The sequence below is a fragment of the Triticum urartu genome, chromosome 7, assembly GCF_003073215.2.
Source record: "Triticum urartu cultivar G1812 chromosome 7, Tu2.1, whole genome shotgun sequence".
Classification (NCBI taxonomy): Eukaryota; Viridiplantae; Streptophyta; class Magnoliopsida; order Poales; family Poaceae; genus Triticum; species Triticum urartu.
The window spans coordinates 682,278,112-682,285,900 of NC_053028.1; the positions used below are offsets into that span (position 1 = coordinate 682,278,112).

General features: G+C 45.5%; 1 pseudogene; it reads left to right on the plus strand.

Annotated features, from left to right (window-relative positions):
• Positions 1 to 1,267: 1,267 nt before the first annotated feature.
• LOC125519666 lies at positions 1,268 to 6,985 on the plus strand (annotated as a pseudogene).
• Positions 6,986 to 7,789: the final 804 nt, after the last annotated feature.

The following is a 7,789-nucleotide window of genomic DNA, read 5'->3' on the forward strand; positions in this document are numbered from 1 at the left end:
TCGGGGACGTAGCGTGGCCCCTCCCTCGCCGCCGCGGCAGGGAGGCGCGGATTCGCGCGATCCCGCATGCCGCGCCGCCCCGGTCGGCGGCGGTGGCACTGGGACCCCGCCGGCGCTGATTCTCCACGCCCCGGGTACCCGCATGTCCGGCGGGACCAGATACTCGGCCTCAAAAAGGAGCCCAGTTTCATCCTCGTGAAGGTGGCGGCGGCCGAAGCCGTTCGCCGCCGCGCCGTCGCCTGGGAAGCGTTCGGCCATTCTTTGAGCTGGAGACGGCGAGAGGAGAGGGAGGAAGGGGGAGAAAGGTGGCGTCGGTGGTGGAGACTCTATGCGTGCCACCGGCGCGCTGGGGGTCGGCTTTATATAGGCAGAGGCGCCGCGCATACACGTGGCCGCCGCGTTACGCGTGGAATGCGAGGGGACGCGCGTCGTCTCGTTTTCACTGCGCCGCCGGTGAGGCATCAATGGCGGAGGCTGACCGGCGCGGCAGCTTTAGCATTGATTCGCCACGGGAAACGAGGCGATGAGGACGACGAAGCGGCGAGAAGCGAGACTAGTCGCTGGCAAGGAGGGCCCGCGGCTCTTTCGCGCCAAAAACGATTCGCCCGGCGTCCCCGAGCGCCCCCCAGCACGCCGGGGTCGGGTTGGGTCCGCCGGCGCCAATTTCGGCCCGAGCCGATGAAAATTGAGCCTTTGGGGGCGCGACTGGGCCGATTTTTTGGCGTCGGCAGCCGAAAAGTCATCTGGTGGGCCTTGTTGGGGACGCGGCTGGAGATGCTCTAACATTTGTGTCCAACATTAAACATTTGGTGAGAAAAGAACAAAAGCAAAAAACAGCAACACCACCCGTGGTTTTCCTCACCTCTCATGGAAGAGACCATGGGCCGCGGCACAAGCAGACACGCACATTGACATCGCCAGATCAAATGGTGTAGCTGCAGAAATTAAGGAGTAGAAGCAGCGCATGCACACAAGCACGGGGAGAGCGCCTTTGACCTCTGGAGTCTGGACCGCGAGACTTCCACTCCTTCCCTTGACCCCTCTACCCCTATAAATAGACGCCCTTCCTCCAGCCCTTCTCACCACTCCTCTGAATACGGATTGTTTTTAGACGAGGAGCAAAGCAGTAACATCAGTTGTGTCCTGAGACGAGGAAGCTAATAGAGGTTTTGGCTGTGCGGATTGTGCTGATTTGTTTTTTAATCAGTATTTTTCTTGATGGCGTTTGCTTTTCCAGGTGGGAAGAAGTTCGGAGAACATGGCCACGATGGGTGGGGACCGAAGGCAGATGATGGAGGATGCGGCGGAGGACAAGTTTCCCGAAGGGTTACGCGTCCTCGTCGTGGACGACGACCGCGTCTGCCTCATGGTACTTGAAGCCCTGTTGCGCCGCTGTAAATACCAACATGAGTCTCTTGATCCCTCCACTTCGCCATAGTCCATTAGAATCGGGGCCTTGTGATCTATTTGTTTCTCTGTGAATAATGCTTGCCGCTATGCAGCAACGACGGTGATGGATGGAAAGACGGCGCTCAGGATGCTCATGGCGGGGAAGCAGCAGTTCGACCTGGTCATCACCGACGTGCGCATGCCGGACATGGACGGCTTCAAGCTCCTCGAGCTCATCCGCCTCGAGATGGATCTACCCGTCATCAGTACTCTCACTGCTCTCAATCCAAAGTCCAATTTTTGAGTTTTCTATCCATGAGCACTGACAATTGTTTTTAAGAACGTACTTTTACTCCTCAATCTTGTTGATACCTTGAGAGGATATTAATTTCTTTGGGCAGCGGGTGAGATCCTATATATTTAGGACGATTTTATGAAACCACATACACATGCACAAAACCCGCACTCTATTTCAAACCTGGAAGAGTTCTAAAGAACGGGATCCCCACTGAGTCCGAACCAACGGGGTCCCATCTAACCGTTCACTCGTCCGATCGGATGGCGAGTGGGATAGGAGAGCGGAGGTGGAGCAGCACATTAGTTAGTAGGGGACGTAGTGTCGGTTTCTAGCCCAAACCAATGGGATCCTATCAAACCATCCGTCTGATCGGATGGCGACTGGGGTAGGAGAGCGGAGGTGGAGCGACACATGAGCTAGTAGGGGACGCATTGTCAGTTTCTAGCCCAAAACAATGAGATCCTATCTAACCATCCATCCATCAGATCGGATGGATGGTGGGGATGGAGAACAAACATGGATAGCACGTGATTATGAGATCCCAATTGTTGTTTTTAATAATTGGGCTGATAGTGTTTAGTAGGCTAGAGACATGGTCACTCCAATGGCTAATTTGGCCTAGTGAGAGTCTCTGTCACTCCAATGTAAAATAGATTCCACATCCACGCGTTCGATGGGCGTATTTATGGACTATCTAGAATTTAATTTTATAAATGAGTACTTTGGATTAGTGAGACTCTCTATCACTCCTACGTAATGTAGACCCCACTATCCACATGTTCGATGGTTTTATTTATGGACAACTAGAATTTAATTTTATATCATCTCAATTAATTGTACAATCCTATCAATAAGAATGAAAACTTTAATCTATTCATAGTTCATGAAATGACCAAGTTATATTTATTTGTTTTCAAAGCTAATATTAAAATTCGCGTTCTAACAATCACACAAGGTATACGATTGCGCCACACCTGTTTGCTAGGGTTGCAGGAATACTACAATTAAGAAATACCTATATTGTATTCTCTCCAATCCACAATGTAGTGCTTCCTCTATCCACGTGCTTCAACTTTGACCGTAAATTTAAATACCAAGATCGATTGCGGCGGGAGCAAAAATTATATCAGTCAATTCGTATTCGAAAGAAGTTTTCAATTATATAATTTTTTTCTCCCGCCGCAGTTGGTCTCATTGGTTAAATTTATGGTCAAAATTGGACCTGGGAAGCGCGGGCGCACTATATTTTGGAATGGAGGGAGTATTGATATTTTTTTGCGAATTGTATTGATATTATTAAGATTACTACTCATCTTCATTATCCTTAAAGTTGTTACTCCTTATGACAATTTACTCTCAAGAATAGCATGTAAAGTAGCAATGCCCCTTTTAAGTACATACATGAGTAGGTTAACCATGGGTAATACCTACAATACTGCATATTTGTTGACTTTGAATAAGCACACCAATTTGTAGTCAAATTACTTTCACTGAAAGTGCAGCCACAAATACTTATTTTCCTGAATCTCTACTATTATTGCACAAAATTCGTCGAAGATAATTCTTGCCCAATCTCTACCTCGCCCACAGCTGCATGCAATTAATTAGCTATATAGTTAATTACACATGTCAATTGTCCAGACATTAATTTATGGAAACTATCACCGAGCATTGGACGAGAGGACCACGTTAATTATGGAGAGTATCATTCTTTGGACGAGAGTATCATGTTAATTATGAAACGTATCATCGAGCACTGGACGGTAGGACCACATTAAGCATGGACATTATCATGTAGAATATGTATGTCCCCGTGGCAAGCACAAACAATTAGCTATCCGTAATAAAAAGCTATTGACAATGGTGGTTAACGTTTACAAACTAATATGAGTGTGATCACTTAAAATGCTTAGAGCGCTACGTGGGCCGATAGATGTTACCTAGTATGCTAGAGAAACTTGGCTGACTGCCAATAATAATACTTGATCTTCAGGTTCACCAATAGTTAGACATGATGATGTGATTTCCTTGTGTGGAACATGTTGTGATATGGGTTAGTCATTGTGTTACCCTTATTGTTTTAACCTTTGTTTTCGTATCTTCCTATTGAATGTGTGTAATTTTTCCCATTTAGTTTGCATTGAAGAAGAATTATAAAACTGAACATTGAAATGCTTTTCCGTCTATAGGCACTTTGACCAAAACATATGTCCACTTCATAGATTTTTGTGAATTTCTGAATTCTAAATCTAAGTCATTGGTCCTATGGCATGCAGTGATATCCGTTGATTGCGACAAGAAGGTTGTGATGAAGGGGATAGATCATGGCGCGTCCGACTTTATGGTGAAGCCAGTGCGTACCCATGAGCTCAAAAACATATGGCAACATGTTCAAAGGTGGAGAAATCCCAAAGCAATAAACCACATCAGCGATCATGACAATGATGTCCAGAGAGTTCAACCAGCGACTACTGACAAGAGTAAGTACTCGGGGAATAAGAGAAATGTTGGAGATGATTCTAGCGAGAACAATGAGGGCACGCATATATCCGCCATCCACAGAAAGCCCAGGATGACATGGACAATTGCGCTGCATAACAAGTTTCTAGAAGCTATCAACCAGATCGGCCTTGATAGTAAGAATTCACATCTTGTGCCTCATTCATCGACAATGCTGGTGGCTGCTCGATATTTTCATTATAATTTTTATTACATAATTGTAGGGGCTGTTCCAAAAAAGGTATTGGAGCTGATGAATGTGGATCACCTCAGTAGAGAGAATATTGCGAGTCATCTACAGGTTTATTTGCAACCTTTATGCTTAATTTCTATGTTTTTGTTACTATTATTCATAGTCTAACATTTTTTCATATATAAGTGAAAGCTTTTATTTTTTGGGGAACATATCAGTCAAAGCTCTAGTGATGGAACTACCATGATGTGTAATTCTAATTAAGTGTGTCCCTTAAAATGCGAGGCTTATCTCATATAATGCATGCCCCACATTTTTAGGAGTTTTTTTCCCATGCAACATCTTCAGTTCTTATTGTACTCACATGTTTACGTTATTTTTTTCGATGATCATCCATCTTATACCTTGTTATTTTGTCTATCTTTTTATTTCAGAAGTATAGATTGCACTTAAAAAGAGTTAAGTCAAATCCCTCTAGTGATGCATATGAAAGATGGAACTCATCGTACAACATGAACAACAAGGGCAATTTCATGCATAATCACGAACATGGAAGATGGAGTGTGTCCTCTGGCGACACTGCCTCTTGGAGTACAAACAAGTATGGCTCAACGGGTCACTTGGCTCCGCCGATGAACATCCAAAGCAACTTCTACACAGGGTCATACCTCCATGATCGTAGAATGCCAAAGTATGTTGGGAAACTACCGTCAGATGCGAGAAGATTCACAGGTTTTGCTGACCCTCCCGTCAGCCTATACGACAACATACCCAATGAGATAATGTCAGATGAATTTCCATCATTCAATTATAGTAATTCCTATGCTAACATCATGCATGGCAAGATAATGGAGATAAGCAAAGGCAAAACCCCTTCCAATCTTCAAAGTTCATTTGCAAACACAACAGTTGGTGGCGGGAGGTCTCTTGTTGCATCACAGGTGAACTTCCCACATAGCAACCAACTAGAGAGATATGCAATGTCATCTGGCCGGTTGCCTCTGCAAAATGAAAAGGCACCATTCATAAGCAACACCACATAAGTGGGAGGCTTCACTGAGCAGATGGCACCATTCAACATGGCAAGCAACATAAGCTCAGTAGGAACGATGTTGAATGGTAGCTCTACACTTGATGCAAGTAGAACTTCAACTAATGATACTCATCTGGTCAAAAGTGAAAGAACTACTTCGATGCTTCACACCCTTTAGACAGATGATTTCGTCTCATTGACTCAGCTACATGATGGTGGGGATGGAGCTAGCATTGTTCCTATGCAAGAAGGCACACTTAATCAGCAACCTCTTAATGATCATTTGAATGAAATCAGTGCCTTCTCAATGGATGATATATTTTCCAACATGCATGTGGAAGTAAGAACTTTTCTCATTTGTACGAATCTATGTGCTCCATATGAATTGTTGAGTTGGACATGTGTACTTAAATAACACTTTTCTCTCAATGTAGGATTTCACTGGAGATGATGCTATCGTGGAAGAAGCATGATAGTTCTATAAGCTAAGCCGCCCAATGCGTGAGATGGTTGATCAAGAGTATCATGCCCGAGGGGCCTCTTTAAGGCAATAGAGTGCTTTGACAAGTTTGCAAACATAGTGATATGTGTATCCATTTTCATATACCAGTGGTTCTTTGAGATACACTTTGTCTTGCATAACATTGAGAATTGATATGTTCCGCACAACAAGCATAAACACCACCCTTTGGAGACTGTTGTGCCTAATACAAGTCTTATGGTGGAAGCTTTTATAATAGGTTAGCATCCTGATAATCAAAACATTAGTGTTTCTTGAAGCCTATGGTAACAAGGCACACTTTATACCTGGGATAAACTTGTTTCTGGCCCATCATGTTTTTACCTCGAGGTGGAGTACTAAGTGCCATGTGTTACTCTTCATTAGAGCCGTATATTCTTCATCCATAGCTTTTCTTCATTTTTTCACTAGAAGCCACAACTAAAGATGAACCTCATTTAGTATCATCCATAGAGCGAAGGATTGCATGATGTGCTCAATGGAGACATTGGTGGTGGTGGTGGTGGTGGTAGTGGGAGGAGTGTGATCTTGAGAATCCAAGCGTTGTGCTTTAGGGACTCCCTCACCTTCCAATTCTTTCTCTTGGAAGCTTCATAGATGAGTGGGGCAATATCTTTAGGCTTTCGCCCAAGAAGCCAAGGAGAGTCCCAAAAGTGGGTCCTCACACCATTACTAACGGTGATGGTGGTGGAAGCATAGAAAAAGTTGAGGTCCTCCCCATTGCATGGGTTTCCTATTCCCACCCACATCTTGGTGGGATCCTTCCATTCATACCACGACCATCGCAACCGGAGAGCCCTCGTAAACTTGTCTGTGTTGAGGACCCCAAGACCTCCGTACTCAAGTGGCTGGCAAACATACTCCCAATTCCCCTTGCATTTGGCCCCCGTTGTCTTGTCCGAACCGGACCAAAGGAAATCTCTCTCGAGCTTGTTGGCATTGTGAAGTATGGATGACCAACGGGGTGGTGGGGTAGACCACTTGGGATATGATCACGGACATGACAAGAGCCGTACATCCAATGGTGGTGATGTTTTGGCCATCATACTTTGATAACTTGCTTGCAACTTTGTCCACGAGAAATTGGAGATCCATCAACTTTAGCTTCCAAACCGAGAATTTTTTTTGGTAAGCTGGAATTGGAATCCGTCATGGAAAAGTTGGGCCGAACAATTTCACCATATATCTTCGTCCCTTCTCGCGCGGCAGTCATTGCAAAATTCTTTTCGCCAACTTGTCGTCGATTGTTTCCACCACCCACCGTGCTACTTTTGCCTTCTGACTCGCCCCGTCGCTCGTTCCCCTTCCCGATGGCACCCATCACCGCCCCCGTCCCCGCCGCGCTTAGTTTCTACCCCACCTAGAGGCCACGATGGCCGCGTCTAAGAGCTTACTAACGAGGATGGCCTTGACCTGCGCCCTAGAGACTGCGCACAGGACGCACATCTTCAAGATTGATGGGTACAACCTGAACAGGGGCTTCTGCATCGGTAAGTCCATTGAGTCCTCTACCTTCGTCGGCGGCTACGACTGGTGCGTCCGCTTCTACCTGGATGATCATACGGAGGATAACAAACACTGTGTGGCCGTCGGCATCGTGCTCAAGACCAAAGTCACGGAGGTGAGGGTACTCTACGATATGTGGCGGGTCGACCGACAAGGCCACAGGGTCTCAACCACCATGGTTTTCTTTTTCATCGGAAAAAGACCAATCACTTTGCAACTTATCTTCTTAAATGCTAACCCATGAGGTTTGCGGTTTTCTTAGTCACATTGCAAAGTTGGTACATAACTCTGATTGAATTAGAAGAGTCGGATATGAATCAAATCAAGATCACAAGAAGAGGGGGGATGACT